The 17,004-nt window shown below is 47.1% G+C and overlaps 1 protein-coding gene and 1 long non-coding RNA gene across 5 annotated transcripts in view; both read left to right on the top strand.

Moving 5' to 3' along the window:
- The window catches only part of LOC140103546 (histo-blood group ABO system transferase 2-like), a 137,228-nt gene that overhangs the window by 77,610 nt on the left and 42,614 nt on the right, over positions 1-17,004 (top strand). The window lies entirely within an intron of this gene.
- LOC140103547 (uncharacterized) lies at positions 733-15,718 on the top strand. Its single transcript, XR_011850127.1, has 3 exons — positions 733-869; positions 12,350-12,686; positions 15,546-15,718. It is a non-coding gene; the product is annotated as an uncharacterized lncRNA (long non-coding RNA).

Below are 17,004 nucleotides of genomic sequence, written 5' to 3' on the forward strand. Positions count from 1 at the left end.
CTATAGGTGTCATGTGACTCGGGGCTCTTGTACATTACAAACAAACTTTTCCATGGGGAGTACAATATGGATGACCCTGTTAGGGTCTTATATTTACCCTGGAAAAGTTTGTTATTAGTGGTCAACCCCTTTAAGATGTGGAACCATTAATCAGACCAGCACTGTAAACAGGTGGCATAACAGCTGACAGTACCAGATAGGGACCCTGTAGAGGGGTTTAATCATACTGTATCTTTGTCTAAATTATTATACAGCATCAGCCTGAAAAATAAGATATAATCCAAGGCTGAAGCATGGTAAGTGCTACTTTAAGGACTGGAACAGTAATCGTATGGATCCATGCTAGATTACGGCTTAACTGGGTACTAGAGCCTTATGCCTTCATAGGTAAGTGTGATCACTCACTTATATCACAATTAATTTACATATGTATATGGTGTAGTAGTAGTAGTAGTAGTAGTAGTAGTAGCATGAATGTATATTGTATAACTAATGTAGTGAGAACCCTGAAGATGATTGTTTCTGGTTGCTTGGAAAGATGAAGATTTGTATATGTGTGTATTTTATATGTGAATGAAACCCTAGGAGGAGTAAGTTATGTATGTGCCAACCTACTGATTCCTTAGCTCCTGACTCATTCACATCCTTATTTAAATGAGGAATATCTCAGTATATCTCATGTCCATCTATTCCCTATGACTTATCCTTGCCTCATTGACAAATTCTAGGAACTTTGTAAGGAGCAGTGATTTGTTCTTTCTCTGCAAGTGGGAATCTGTACTTTGATTTGTACAAAGACGTTGGAAGAACATGCCGTCTCCCAGTTATATAGTTGGATTCTTATTCCTAATGTTTATTTTGGGATTTTGGTGAGTAATATTTTCAGATTATCACCATTTTTATTTAGTAAAATAATAAGAACAAATAATAACAATTACAAAATGAAACAAATAAAACCTATGGAGTCCTTGGGGTAGGTCAATAATAGACGCCCTGATCAGATGCATGAACATTCGCATCCCACCTGCAGTGAATTGATAATCCACGTTAATCAGTTGTCATTTGAGTTGTTTTTTCAGCAATGTGTGGATGAGATTTTGTAAACTTCCGTCCCCTTTGCAGGGACTGTAACATTCTACCTTTGTGCAGGTGTTTGTAAAGCAGCAAATATGGTATGTCTATGTCCTGTGTAGTGGACCCCTGTTAAACCTGTCACTTTACTTTAACTCCTTAACGACTTGTCCCTTTTCTGTTTTTTCATTTCCATCTTTCACTCCCCACATTCAAAAATCTCTAACTTTTTTATTTTTACACATAAAGAGCTCTGAGAGGGTTTGTTTTCTGTGTAACACATTGCACTTCATTGTGGTGGTATTGAATATTCCATGCCGTGCACTGGGAAGTGGGAAAAAAATTCCAAATGCAGTGAAAATGCTAGCATGCTTTTCCCGCAATCATAAAACTTCTTAAAGATTTTGGGGAAGTATCTAATTTTAAAGTCAACATTGGCAAGTCCAAAGCCATTAATATATATCTGCCCCGGAAGCAATTGCCTCCCGCCTTATGAACCATTCACCTACCTATTCAAATGGAGAAAAGATACCATCCAATATTTGGGTGTGCTTATCACACACCCAGCTATATATGCACAATTATGCTAAATTCCTGCAATACCTCCCATCCCAACTCAAGTCCTAAGCATACCTTATGTCTCATGGTTAGGGAGAAAGAACATTTTAAAAGCCTTTATTATAATAATAATAATAATAATAATTCTTTATTTATATAGCGCACACAGATTACACAGCACTGCACAAGCATGTCAAATTGGTCCCTGTCCCCATGGGGCTCACAATCTAAACAACCTAACAGTATGTTTTAGAGTGTGGGAGGAAACCGGAGTACCCGGAGGAAACCCACGCAAACACGGAGAGAACATACAAACTCTTTGCAGATGTTGACCTGGGTGGTATTTCAACCCAGGACCCCAGTGCTGCATGGCAGAAGTGCTACTCACTCAGCCACCATGCCGCCCAAATTGCCCAAATTGCTATGCACCCTGCAAATCTGGGCTACGTTCCGCAGATTTTTATGGAAAGGGAGCCACCCAAGATTGGCATATGATAAATTGATTCTGATAAAATGGGGGGATAGGTACATACTACATAGGGGTACAAAACAAGCAAGTCACACCCAGAAATGGAAATAAAAAAAAACCTTGATCACACACCAGTAATGGGCCTGGGCACAGGGGCCACTTAACCTGTTAAGTGCCGCGATCGAACCCGACCATGGCACCTAACTTTCCTTCAATGGGCGCTGCCATCTTGGATGGCCGATCGCCACCCCCTGTGACGCCATTGGAGGGAAGCCATTGGTTGGCATTGCAGCCTACAGTCTCATTGAGACTCGTAGGCTTGCCATGTGCAATGATCTCTAATTGCCAGCAGGTGGCAGGCTATTAGAAATAATTGTAATATTGCTATATGCTGCAATACAGTAGTATTGCAGTATAAAGTATTAGCAATCGGACCCTACAGGGTTAAATTAACCTGGAGGATCTGAAATAATGGTAAAAAAAAATTTAAAAAATTTAAAAAATATGAAAAAATAGTAAAAAAAAAAAAAGGAAAAGTTTAAATCCCTAGATCACATATAAAAGCAAATAAACACTAAGAATCATAAACATATTTGGTATCATTGCGTCCCAAAATGTCCGATCTATCAAAATATAATAACGATTTTTCCCAGTGTTTAACCCTGTAACGGAAAATAGCGCCCAAAGTCGAAAGTGCCACTTTTTTTGCCATTTTAAATAATATAAACAATTCTATAAAAAGTGATCAAACTGCCGTACAGTCCTCAAAATGATAGCATTAAAAGTGTCATCAAAAGTCGCAAAAAATGACACCACCCACCGCTTCATGCACTGAAATATGAAAAAGTTATTAGAGCCAGAACATGACAAAATGAAGAATAGAGATGAGCGAACACTAAAATGCTCGGGTACTCGTTATTCGAGACGAACTTTTCCCGATGCTCGAGTGCTCGTCTCGAATAACGAACCCCATTGAAGTCAATGGGAGACTCGAGCATTTTTCAAGGGGACCAAGGCTCTGCACAGGGAAGCTTGGCCAAACACCTGGGAACCTCAGAAAAGGATGGAAACACCACGGAAATGGCCAGGAAACAGCAGGGGCAGCATGCATGGATGCCTCTGAGGCTGCCTAATCGCACCATTATGCCAAAATTATGGGCAACAGCATGGCCATGACAGAGTGACAGAATGAAGCTAGATAGCATCTAAAACATCCAATAATTGACCCTGACACTATAGGGGACGGCATGCAGAGGCAGCGGCAGCAGGCTAGAGAGTGGCATGGTGACATACCCTAATTGGACTCAGGCTTCAAACCAATGGGTGTCAGAGAGGAACCAAAGGAGGTGAGGAAGAAGCGCTCAAATAATATCGGTACATGATAAAAGTTTGCCAGTATATTTTGTGGATTACACAGCAGGGTGGCGACAAAGTTAACATGGAAGCCATGAAAACAACCCAAAATTCTGCCTGACACAGCTCGTTTGATAAGGGGACCATGTATGCTTACAGTTCATGCCAGTCGCTGCACTGGCTGCCAGTCTCCTTTCGAATACAGTTTAAAATAATAATAACCCTCATCCATAAAGCTCTGTATAATGCTGCACCCCCCTACCTCTCCTCTCTTATCTCAGTCTATCGCCCAACCCGTGCTCTTAGATCCGCCAGTGATCTTAGATTAACCTCTACCCTAGTGCGGACCTCCCACTCGCGTCTCCAAGACTTCTCTAGAGCTGCACCAATTCTATGGAATGCTCTGCCCCGGACTATCAGACTAATACCTAACCTCCAAAGTTTCAAACATGCTCTTAAAACCCATTTCTTTAGGCAAGCCTATAACAATCATTAACTGTATGAAGTTTTAACTCTTCTACTAACCCGTCCTGTGTCGTCCTCCCATCTGTTATCCAGCAACCAACAGGCACCAGACTTCTCTGCAGTCCCATTCACCCTGGACCTGGTATATAAGATGACGGCTGAGTGGTTCAAGCGACAGCAATTCCATTTATTATATTTTTTTCTATTCCCTAAGAAGAATGGCTTGACCATTAAATATTCTTTTACCTCGTGTTACCCCATCATCTTCATAAACCGTAAGCTCTGGCGAGCAGGGACCTCACTCCTGTTGTTCCATACAAATGTTGTGCTCTGTTACATTACATTTGTATTTGTTTCCTATGATTTGTAAAGCGCTACAGAATATGATGACGCTATATAAATAAAGATTATTATTATTATTATTATGGAGGCAGTGAACTAGTAGTAGATTAAAGGTGCTGCAACTATGTTAGTTGGATCTTGGGATGGAGCTGGCGCTCTGCAGCCAGGCGAGCTTTCGCCAATCCAAGCCCCTGTCTCTAGGCTACTCCCCAAACAGCACTTCTAAGAACCTTTTGTATAAGATCAAGTGTAGTAGCGTTCTTATAAGTTTAGGATATGGCGGGTGAGGGGAATGTAAACAGATGCGCAAGAAGCGCTGAAATAATATCCCTAAATGGTAAAAGTTTGCAAGTATATTTTGTGGATTACACAGCAGGGTGGCGACAAAGTTAACAACTTTGATGTGGAATGCCCTGTAATAGCTCTTGGGCGGTGTGCCTTTTATCGCCTAGGCTCAGCAGTTTCAGCACCGCCTGCTGTCGCTTAGCGACGGCACTGCTGCTGTGCCTAGAGCTACCGACTGATGGCGCCATGCCCACGGATGGTAATTCGGAGGAGGAGGAGGTGGAGGAGGGGTGGGAGGAGGTATAGTAGGCCTTTGAGACCTGGACCGAGGTAGGCCCCGCAATTCTCTGCGTCGGCAGTATATGACCAGCCCCAGGGTCAGACTCGGTCCCAGCCTGCACCAAGTTAAGTGTAGTAGCGTTCTTATAAGTTTGGGATATGGCGGGTGAGGGGAATGTAAACAGATGCGCAAGAAGCGCATGATGCGCATGGAGCTGGCGCTCCGCTGCCAGGCGAGCTTTCGCCAATCCAAGCCCCTGTCTCTAGGCTACTCCCCAAACAGCACTTCTAAGAACCTTTTGTATAAGATCAAGTGTAGTAGCGTTCTTATAAGTTTAGGATATGCCGGGTGAGGGGAATGTAAACAGATGCGCAAGAAGCGCTGAAATAATATCCCTAAATGGTAAAAGTTTGCCAGTATATTTTGTGGATAACACAGCAGGGTGGCGACAAAGTTAACAACTTTGATGTGGAATCCATGAAAACAACCCAAATTTCTGCCTGACACACCTCGTTTGATAAAGGGACGATGTATGGAGGCAGCTATATGGACGACTTTTGGAGGTAGCAATGGAGACAACGTGTGGAGGCTGCTATGGAGACAATTTAATTTGGATAGTGCCTGTATGTGGCAGTCCCAAACATTTTTCAAACCAGAGGAGCAGGTAGGTGGCCCTCCAGTAAAATGGAATAGATTGAGTGCCTGTATGTGGCAGTCCCAAAAATTTTTCAAACCAGAGGAGCAGGTAGGTGGCCCTCCAGTAAAATGGAATAGATTGAGTGCCTGTATGTGGCAGTCCCAAAAATGTTTCAAACCAGAGGAGCAGGTAGGTGGCCCTGCAGTAAAATGGAATAGATTGAGTGCCTGTATGTGGCAGTCCCAAAAATTTTTCAAACCAGAGGAGCAGGTAGGTGGCCCTCCAGTAAAATGGAATAGATTGAGTGCCTGTATGTGGCAGTCCCAAAAATGTTTCAAACCAGAGGAGCAGGTAGGTGGCCCTGCAGTAAAATGGAATAGATTGAGTGCCTGTATGTGGCACTCACAAAAATTGTTTCAAACAGAGGACCGGGTAGGTGGCCCTCCAGAAAAATTAAATGCATGAAGTACTATAGCAAGAGCCAGTGGGCCCTGTCAAAAAATAGCCATTTTCCTCTGCTTTACTGTACAAAGAGGAGGAGAAGGAGGAAAATGAGGAGGAGGAGGAGTGGATCAATTATTCAGGTTGAGCTTCCTTCACCTGGTGGAGATTGGAAATTCTGAGAAATCCAGCCTTTATTCATTTTAATAAGCGTCAGCCTGTCAGCGCTGTCAGTCGACAGGCGTGTACGCTTATCGGTGATGATGCCACCAGCTGCACTGAAAACCCGCTCGGACAAGACGCTAGCGGCAGGGCAGGCAAGAACCTCCAAGGCGTACAGCGCCAGTTCGTGCCACATGTCCAGCTTTGAAACCCAGTAGTTGTAGGGAGCTGTGTGATCATTTAGGACGATGGTATGGTCAGCTACGTACTCCCTCACCATCTTTCTGTAAAGATCAGCCCTACTCTGCCGAGACTGGGGACAGGTGACAGTGTCTTGCTGGGGTGACATAAAGCTGGCAAAAGCCTTGCAAAGCGTACCCTTGCCAGTGCTGGACAAGCTGCCTGCTCGCCTACTCTCCCTCGCTACTTGTCCCGCAGAACTACGCACTCTGCCGCTAGCGCTGTCAGAAGGGAAATACTGTTTCAGCTTGTGCACCAGGGCCTGCTGGTATTCATGCATTCTCACACTCCTTTCCTCTGCAGGGATGAGAGTGGGAAGATTTTGCTTGTACCGTGGGTCCAGGAGAGTGAACACCCAGTAATCGGTGCTGGAATAAATTCTTTGAACGCGAGGGTCACGGGATAGGCAGCCTAGCATGAAATCTGCCATATGCGCCAGAGTACCAACGCGTAAGAATTCACTCCCCTCACTGGCCTGACTGTCCATTTCCTCCTCCTCCAACTCCTCTTCTTCTGCCCATACACGCTGAACAGTGAAGGACTCAACAATGGTCCCCTCTTGTGTCTCGCCAACATTCTCCTCCTCTTCCTCCTCATCCTCCTCCACCTCCACCTCCTCCGATATGCGCTGAGAAACAGACCTGAGGGTGCTTTGGCTATCAACAAGGGAATATTCTTCCCCTGTCTCTTGTGACGAGCGCAAAGCTTCCGACTTCATGCTGACCAGAGAGTTTTTCAACAGGCCAAGCAGCGGGATGGTGAGGCTGATGATGGCGGCATCGCCACTGACCATCTGTGTTGACTCCTCAAAGTTACTCAGCACCTGACAGATATCAGACATCCACGTCCACTCCTCATTGTAGACTTGAGGAAGCTGACTGACCTGACTACCAGTTCTGGTGGAAGTTGACATCTGGCAGTCTACAATCGCTCTGCGCTGCTGGTAAACTCTGGATAACATGGTCAGTGTTGAATTCCACCTCGTGGGCACGTCGCACAACAGTCGGTGAGCGGGCAGTTGGAGGCGGCGCTGCGCTGCCTTGAGAGTGGCAGCATCTGGGCTGGACTTCCTGAAATGCGCACAGATGCGGCGCACCTTCGTGAGCAAATCAGACAGATTGGGGTATGTCTTGAGGAAACGCTGAACTATCAGATTTAACACATGGGCCAGGCATGGCACATGTGTCAGTCTGCCGAGTTGCAGAGCCGCCACCAGGTTACGGCCGTTGTCACACACAACCATTCCCGGCTTGAGGTTCAGCGGTGCCAGCCACAGATCAGTCTGCGCCGTGATGCCCTGTAATAGCTCTTGGGCGGTGTGCCTTTTGTCGCCTAGGCTCAGCAGTTTGAGCACCGCCTGCTGTCGCTTAGCGACGGCACTGCTGCTGTGCCTAGAGCTACCGACTGATGGCGCCGTGCCCACGGATAATAGTTCGGAGGAGGAGGTGGAGGAGGGGTGGGAGGAGGAGGAGGCATAGTAGGCCTGAAACACCTGGACCGAGGTAGGCCCCGCAATCCTCGGCGTCGGCAGTATATGAGCAGCCCCAGGGTCAGACTCGGTCCCAGCCTCCACCAAGTTAACCCAATGTGCCGTCAGCGATATATAGTGGCCCTGCCCGGCAGCACTCGTCCACGTGTCCGTGGTCAGGTGGACCTTGTCAGAAACGGCGTTGGTCAGGGCACGGATGATGTTGTCTGACACGTGCTGGTGCAGGGCTGGGACGGCACATCGGGAAAAGTAGTGGCGGCTGGGGACCGAATACGGAGGGGCGGCATGAGGTTGCGAAAGGCCTCGGTCTCTACTAGCCTATAGGGTAGCATCTCCAGGCTAAGCAATCTGGAGATGTGCACATTAAGGGCTTGGGCGTGCGGGTGGGTTGCACTATATTTGCGTTTCCGCTCCAGCGTCTGGGGTATGGAGAGCTGAACGCTGGTGGATGCTGTGGAGGATCGTGGAGGCGACGATGGGGTTTTTGTGGCAGGGTCCTGGGCAGGGGGCTGACTAGCAGCTGACACAGGGGAAGGAGCAGTGGTGTGCACGGCCGGAGGTGAACGGGCTTGTTGCCACTGAGTGGGGTGTTTAGCATTCATATGCCTGCGCATACTGGTGGTAGTTAAGCTAGTAGTGGTGGAACCCCTGCTGAGCCTGGTTTGGCAAATGTTGCACACCACAGTCCGTCGGTCATCCGGTGTTTCCTTAAAGAACCTCCAGACTTCTGAAGATCTAGCCCTCGCCGCAAGAGCCCTCGCCACGGGAGCTTCACTAGTTGACACATTTGGCGCTGATGCACCAGCTCTGGCCCTGCCTCTCCGTCTGGCCCCACCACTGCCTCTTCCAACCTGTTCTGGTCGAGGACTCTCCTCCGTCTCAGAAGCACTGTGTTCACCCGGCCTCTCAACCCAGCTTGGGTCTGTCACCTCATCATCCTCCGATCCCTCAGTCTGCTCCCCCCTCGGACTTCCTGCCCTGACAACAACTTCCCCACTGTCTGACAACCGTGTCTCCTCATCGTCGGACACCTCTTTACACACTTCCACTACGTCAAGAAGGTCATCATCACCCACAGACTGTGACTGGTGGAAAACCTGGGCATCGGAAAATTGCTCAGCAGCAACCGGACAAGTGGTTTGTGACTGTGGGAAGGGTCCAGAAAACAGTTCCTCAGAGTATGCCGGTTCAAATGCCAAATTTTCCTGGGAGGGGGCAGACTGGGGGGGAGGAGGCTGAGGTGCAGGAGCTGGAGGAGTGGCGATTTCGGTGACATGGGTGGACTGCGTGGAAGACTGACTGGTGGTGGACAAATTGCTCGAAGCATTGTCAGCAATCCACGACATCACCTGTTCGCACTGTTCTGGCCTCAACAGTGCTCTACCACGAGTCCCAGTAACTTCAGACATGAACCTAGGGAGTGTAGCTCTGCGGCGTTCCCCTGCTCCCTCATCAGCAGGTGGTGTCTCACCCCGCCCAGGACCACGGCCTCTGACCCCTGCAGTAGTTGGACGCCCACGTCCCCGCCCTCGTCCTCTACCCCTAGCCCTCGGGTTAAACATTTTTAAAATGAGAGTTATAACTTTATTTTTTTTTTTACTTTTTTTTGTTTTTTTTTGTGTTTTTTGTTTTTTTTTGTGTTTTTTGTTTTTTTTTGAGTTTTTAAAACCAAACAATGCTATCCTATTGCTATGGCTATTTTCTAGCCAAGTATCAAAGCACACTACTATGCCAGATGAGATGACACTGAGTTAGTGCCTAATTGAAATCCAACCCCTACTAAATTTTCCCACTTCGGTCTTTGCTATGGATATGTGCGTCACTAAGCGCAGAACACAGCGGTCGCAAGTCTCACTACAAATTGCTCAGAATTGGCTAGTACATGCACTGCAGAAAGTACAGCCACCAGCAGATCAACCAGAAATCAAATATATAGAACGCTACTGTAGGCGTAAGTAAGCTCTTTGTATTCTCCTATGGCTATTTTCTAGCCAAGTATCAAAGCACACTACTATGCCAGATGAGATGACACTGAGTTAGTGCCTAATTGAAATCCAACCCCTACTAAATTTTCCCACTTCGGTCTTTGCTATGGATATGTGCGTCACTAAGCGCAGAACACAGCGGTCGCAAGTCTCACTACAAATTGCTCAGAATTGGCTAGTACATGCACTGCAGAAAGTACAGCCACCAGCAGATCAACCAGAAATCAAATATATAGAACGCTACTGTAGGCGTAAGTAAGCTCTTTGTATTCTCCTATGGCTATTTTCTAGCCAAGTATCAAAGCACACTACTATGCCAGATGAGATGACACTGAGTTAGTGCCTAATTGAAATCCAACCCCTACTAAATTTTCCCACTTCGGTCTTTGCTATGGATATGTGCGTCACTAAGCGCAGAACACAGCGGTCGCAAGTCTCACTACAAATTGCTCAGAATTGGCTAGTACATGCACTGCAGAAAGTACAGCCACCAGCAGATCAACCAGAAATCAAATATATAGAACGCTACTGTAGGCGTAAGTAAGCTCTTTGTATTCTCCTATGGCTATTTTCTAGCCAAGTATCAAAGCACACTACTATGCCAGATGAGATGACACTGAGTTAGTGCCTAATTGAAATCCAACCCCTACTAAATTTTCCCACTTCGGTCTTTGCTATGGATATGTGCGTCACTAAGCGCAGAACACAGCGGTCGCAAGTCTCACTACAAATTGCTCAGAATTGGCTAGTACATGCACTGCAGAAAGTACAGCCACCAGCAGATCAACCAGAAATCAAATATATAGAACGCTACTGTAGGCGTAAGTAAGCTCTTTGTATTCTCCTATGGCTATTTTCTAGCCAAGTATCAAAGCACACTACTATGCCAGATGAGATGACACTGAGTTAGTGCCTAATTGAAATCCAACCCCTACTAAATTTTCCCACTTCGGTCTTTGCTATGGATATGTGTGCCACTAAGAGCTAAACACAACGGTAGCAAGTCCCCCTGCTAATTCCTCACAAAATGGTACTAGATGCAAATTAAAATAAAAAAAGTAGAACGTTATTGTAGCCCTAAGAAGGGCTGTTGGGTTCTTTGAGAATCACTCCTGCCTAACAGTAAGCTAATAGAACACCCTAACGCTTTCCCTGACCAGCAGCAGCTCTCTCCCTAGCGGCATCCAGACACAGAATGATCCGAGCAGCGCGGGCAGCGGCTAGTCTATCCCAGGGTCACCTGATCTGGCCAGCCAACCACTGCTATCGACGTGTAAGGGTACCACGTCATGCTGGGTGGAGTGCAGAGTCTCCTGGCTTGTGATTGGCTCTGTTTCTGGCCGCCAAAAAGCAAAACGGCGGGAGCTGCCATTTTCTCGAGCGGGCGAAGTATTCGTCCGAGCAACGAGCAGTTTCGAGTACCCTAATGCTCGACCGAGCATCAAGCTCGGACGAGCATGTTCGCTCATCTCTAATGAAGAATCTTTTTAATTTTAATTAAATGTATGAAAACATTATACAACCTACACAAATTTGGTATCCTCGTGATTGCACGGAACTTGAGATGAGCAAGCACTAAAATGCTCGAGTGCTCGTTATTCGAGTCAAACTTTTGAAGTCAATGGGAGACTCGAGCATTTTTCAAGGGGACCAAGGGTCTGCACAGGGAAGCTTGGCCAAACACCTGAAAACCTCAGAAAATGATGGAAACACCACGGAAATGGACAGGAAACAGCAGGGACAGCATGCATGGATGCCTCTGAGGCTGCCTAATCGCACCATTATGCCAAAATGGTGGACGTGTGGAGGCTTCTATGGAGATAATTAAATTTGGATAGTGCCTGTACGTGGCAGTCCAAAAAAGTTTTCAATACAGAGGACCAGGTAGGTGGCCCTCCAGAAAAATTAAATACATAGAGTACCTGTATGTGGCACTCCCAAAAAATTTTTAAAACAGAGGACCGGGTAGGTGGCCCTCCAGAAAAATTAACTACATAGAGTACTATAGCTAGAGCCAGTTGGCCCTGGCAAAAAATAACCAGTTGCCTCTGCTTTAGTGTACAAAGAGGAGGGGAAGGAGGAAAATGAGGAGGAGGAGTGCATACATGAGAATTATTCAGGTTGAGCTGCTTTCACCTGGTGGAAAATGGAAATCCGGGCTTGATCCATCTTGATAAGAGTCATCCTGTCAGCACTGTCAGTCGACAGGCGTGTATGCTTATCGGTGATGATACCACCAGCTGCACTGAAAACCCGCTCAGACAACACGCTAGCGGCAGGGCAGGCAAGAACCTCCAAGGCGTACAGCGCCAGTTCGTGCTACATGTCCAGCTTTGAAACCCAGTAGTTGTAGGGAGCTGTGTGATCATTTAGGACGATGGTATGGTCAGCTACGTATGTGCTGTTCCCCTTTAGCTATGTTGTTATTCTACTGTTTATATTACTGTATTTTGTTCTGCCTCCATTATTCTTATATGTGAAATATATTGGTGCTATGCTGCCATCTGCTGGTCAGGAGGTACATGCGTTCCCTCTGCTTGTTTTGATTTTTTTTTGTTTTTGATTTTTCTAGTAGGAGTGGTTTTGGAGCCCTGTTCCTTGTTTTTTCCTGTGGCAGCCATCTTCGGTTGCCTGCAACTGGGAACACACATGTTTTGGGCTACTGAAGCATAAATTTCTGACCAGCAGCCACAGATGTCAGTTTATAGAAGCCAAAGTTGTCAGCAATAATTATTATCTCCAAGTATCATCAATCATCGACAATCTCAGAACAACCAAAATATTGTATCAGTGACTACAGCTGTATCTGAGGTAAATAAAGCAGGTCTTGCTTCACATCACTGAGTTCCTGCATCTTATCTACTGCATCTGAGCTCTGGTCCTGTCTGCTCCACATTCTGGATACGAAGGTAGGAAAGTTTCCCAGTTACTATTTACCAGCCAGTTACACCTTCAATCGCCTTATGTGGGGACAGAACAACGTACTCCCTCACCATCTTTCTGTAAAGATCAGCCCTACTCTGCCGAGACTGGGGACAGGTGACCGTGTCTTGCTGGGGTGACATAAAACTGGCAAAGGCCTTGTAGAGCGTACCCCTGCCAGTGCCTGCTCGCCTACTTTCCCTCGCTACTTGTCCCGCAGAAGTACGCCCTCTGCCGCTAGCGCTGTCAGAAGGGAAATTCTGTTTCAGCTTGTGCACCAGGGCCTGCTGGTATTCATGCATTCTCACACTCATTTCCTCTCTAGGGATGAGAGTGGAAAGATTTTGCTTGTACCGTGGGTCCAGGAGAGTGAATACCCAGTAATCGGTGGTGGAAAAAATTCTTTGAACGTGAGGGTCACGGGATAGGCAGCCTAGCATGAAATCTGCCATATGTGCCAGAGTCCCAACGTGCAAAAATTTACTCCCCTCACTGGCCTGACTGCCCATTTCCTCCTCCTCCAACTCCTCTTCTTCTGCCCATACATGCTGAACAGTTAAGCACTGAGCAATGCTCCCTTCCTCTGTCTCGCCGACATTCTCCTCCTCTTCCTCCTCCTCCACCTCCTCTGATACGCGCTGAGAAGCAGACCCGAAGATGCTCTGGCTATCAACAAGGGAATCTTCTTCCCCGTCTCTTGTGACGAGCGCAAAGCTTTCGACTTCATGCTGACCAGAGAGTTTTTCAAAAGGCTAAGTAGCGGGATGGTGAGGCTGATGATGGCACTGACCATCTGTGTTGACTCCTCAAAGTTACTCAGCACCTGACAGATATCAGACATCCACGTCCGCTCCTCATTGTAGACTTGAGGAAGCTGACTGACCTGACTACCAGTTCTGGTAGAAGTTGACATCTGGCAGTCTACAATCGCTCTGCGCTGCTGGTAAACTCTGGACAACATGGTTAATGTGGAATTCCATCTTGTGGGCACGTCACACAACAACAGTCGGTGAGCGGGCAGGTGAAGCTTTGAGAGTGGCAGCATCTGTGGTCAACTTTCTGAAATGCGCAAAGATGCGGTAAACCTTCGTGAGCAAATCAGACAGATTGGGGTATGTCTTGAGGAACTGCTGAACTATCAGATTTAACACATGGGCCAGGTGGCATAGTAGGACTGAGAGACCGTGACCGAGGTAGGCCCCGCAATCCTTGGCGTCGGCAGTATGTGAGCAGCCCCAGGGTCAGACTCGGTCCCAGCCTCCACCAAGTTAACTCAATGTGCCGTCAGCGAAATATAGTGGCCCTGCCCGGCAGCACTCGTCCACGTGTCCGTGCTTAGGTGGACCTTGTCAGAAACGGCGTTGGTCAGGGCACGGATGATGTTGTCTGACACGTGCTGGTGCAGGGCTGGGACGGCACATCGGGAAAAGTAGTGGTGGCTGGGGACCGAATACCGATGGGCAGTCGCCACCATGAGGTTGCTAAAGGCCTTGGTCTCTACCAGCCTATAAGGCAGCATCTCCAGGCTCAGTCATTTGGAGATGTGGACATTGAGGGCTTGGGCGTGTGGGTGGGTGGAACTGTATTTCCTCTTGCGCTCCAGCGTCTGGGATATAGACAGCTGAACGCTGCGCATGGAGACATTGGTGGACGCTGTGGAGGATCGTGGAGGCGAAAGTGTGGTTTTCGAGCGGGAGGTGGTTGTGCCGGGGTCCTGGGCCGGGTGCTGACTAGCAGAGGCAGCAAATGCCACAGGGGAAGGAGCAGTGGTGGGCCCGGCCGGAGGTGAACGGCCTTGGTTCCACTGAGTGGGGTGTTTAGCACTGATATGCCTGCGCATACTGGTGGTGGTTGAGCTAGTAGTAGTGGAACCCCTGCTGATCCTGGTGTGGCACAGGTTGCACACCACAGTCCGTCGGTCATCCGCTGTTTCTTTAAAGAACCTCCATACTTGAGAACATCTAGCCCTCGCCACGGGAGCTTCATTAGGTGAAACATTTGACGCTGATGCACCAGCTCTAGCCCTGCCTCTCCGTCTAGACCCACCACTGCCTCTTACAACCTGTTCTGGTATAGGACTTGCCTCCATCTCAGAAGCACTGTCTTCACCCGGCCTATCAACCCAGCTTGGGTCTGTCACCTTGTTATCCTCCGATCCCTCAGTCTGCTCCCCCCTCGGACTTCCTGCCCTGACAACAACTTCACCACTGTCTGACAACAGTGTCTCCTCATCGTCTGACACCTCTTTACACACCTCTTCCACTACGTCAACAATGTCATCATCACCCACAGACTGCGACCGTTGGAAAACCTGGGCATCGTGAAAGAGCTCAGCAGCAACCTGAGAAGTGGTTTGTGACTCTGGCAAGGGTCCAGAAAACAGTTCCTCAGAGTATGCCGGATAAAATTCCAAATTTTCCTGGGAGGGGGCAGACTGGGGGGAAGGTGGTTGAGGTGGAGGAACTGGAGGAGTGCTCACTTGGGTAACATGGGTGGACTGCGTGGAAGACTGACTGGTGGACAAATCACTTGAAGCATTGTCCGCAATCCACGACATCACCTGTTCACACTGTTGTGGTCTCAACAGTGCTCTACCACGAGCCCCAGTAAGTTGAGACATGAAGCTAGGGAGTGTAGCTCTGCAGCGTTCTCCTGATCTCTCATCAGCAGGTAGTGTCTCTCCCCGCCCAGGACCACGGCCTCTGACCTCTTCAGTAATTGGATGCCCACACCCTTGTCCTCTACCCTTAGCCCTCGGGTTCAACATTTTCCAAATAAATGTATATTTTACAGACAAAAGAGAAACTGTAAATTTTTTTGGTAATTTTTTTTTTTTGTATTTATAGAAGAACACAACGTGCCGAAGAAATCAGACAGCAACCTCAGAAGATGATTGCTATGGCTAGTTTCTAACACACAAAAGTATTTTGTGCTGTGACTTTCACTTTAACTTTTGCAAAAAAAAAAAAAAATTGGCAGACTGTGCCTAATTCAATGAAACCCCCAATAAATTGTCCCACTTGCAGTGGATATGTGTGTCACTAAGAGCCAAAAATAACGTTCGCAAGTCTCCCTGCAAATTCGTCACAATGGTAGTAGCTGCACTACTAGTGCCAGCAAGCCCAGCCACAAGCAAATTTAAAAAAACGCTATTGTAGCCCTAACAAGGGCTGTTGGGTTTTTGTATCACTCCTGCCTAACACTATTCCAATAGAACACCCTAACTGGGTGTACTGCAGAGTCTCCTATCCTATCTAAACGCCAGGAGATGCCATTTTCTCAAGCAGGTATGAGTATGCTTGCTCATCTCTACACGGAACCAAAGAATAGACATGTCATATGGGGCACTCAGTGAAAGCTGTAAAAAGCAAGCCCACAAGAATAAGGCGCAAATGCGAGTTTTCATCATTTTCACTGCATTCAGAATTTTTTCCCGCTTCCCAGTACACAGCATGGAATAATAAATACCATCACTAAGAAGTGCAATTTGTTTCGCAGAAAACAATCCCATACACAGCTCTTTACATGGAAAAATAAAAAAGGAACAGATTTTTGAAGGTGGGGTGTAAAAAATGAAAACGCAAAACCGAAAAGGGGCCACGTCCCTAAGGGGTTAAAGACAAACTGATAGGTCTAAAAGATACCAAATTCTTGCTCATTGGTCGTTGATCAAATACTGATTTAATGTAATAAAAAGCAAATCAATTATTTGAAAATCATACAGTTTCTGTTTTGGATTTGATAAGATTCTGGCCCAAATATAAACGATTCTAAATTTGTTTAGTATTTCAGGAAAACTTTGATTCGTCACGAATCCGAAGTTTACAGTGATTCGTGGGAACGAATTTCGAATTAAAAAAAAAAAAAAAAATGTTCCCCCCTTTATTAGCAAAATGGCCGGGAGCACAATGGGGCAGATTTACTTACCCGGCCCATTCGCGATCCAGCGGCGCGTTCTCTGCGCTGGATTCGGGTCCGGACGGGATTTATGATGTTAGTTCCTCCGCCGTCCACCAGGTGGCGTTGCTGCGCTGAAGTCCGCTGGAATGCCTCGAAATACACCGGCCTATCCTGGATGAAGGTGAGTGAATTTTTTGCGACACAATTTTTTTGTTAAATGCGGCGGTTTTTCCGAATCCGTCGGGTTTTTCGTTTGGCCACGACCCCCGATTTCCGTCACGTGCATGCCAGCGCCAATGCGCCAAAATCCGATTGCGTGCGCCAAAACCCCGGGGCAATTCAGGGAAAATCGTCGCAAATCGGAAATATTCGGGTAACACGTCGGGAAAACGCAAATTGGGCCCT

This window comes from Engystomops pustulosus, chromosome 10 (genome assembly GCF_040894005.1).
Source record: "Engystomops pustulosus chromosome 10, aEngPut4.maternal, whole genome shotgun sequence".
Lineage (NCBI taxonomy): Eukaryota > Metazoa > Chordata > Amphibia > Anura > Leptodactylidae > Engystomops > Engystomops pustulosus.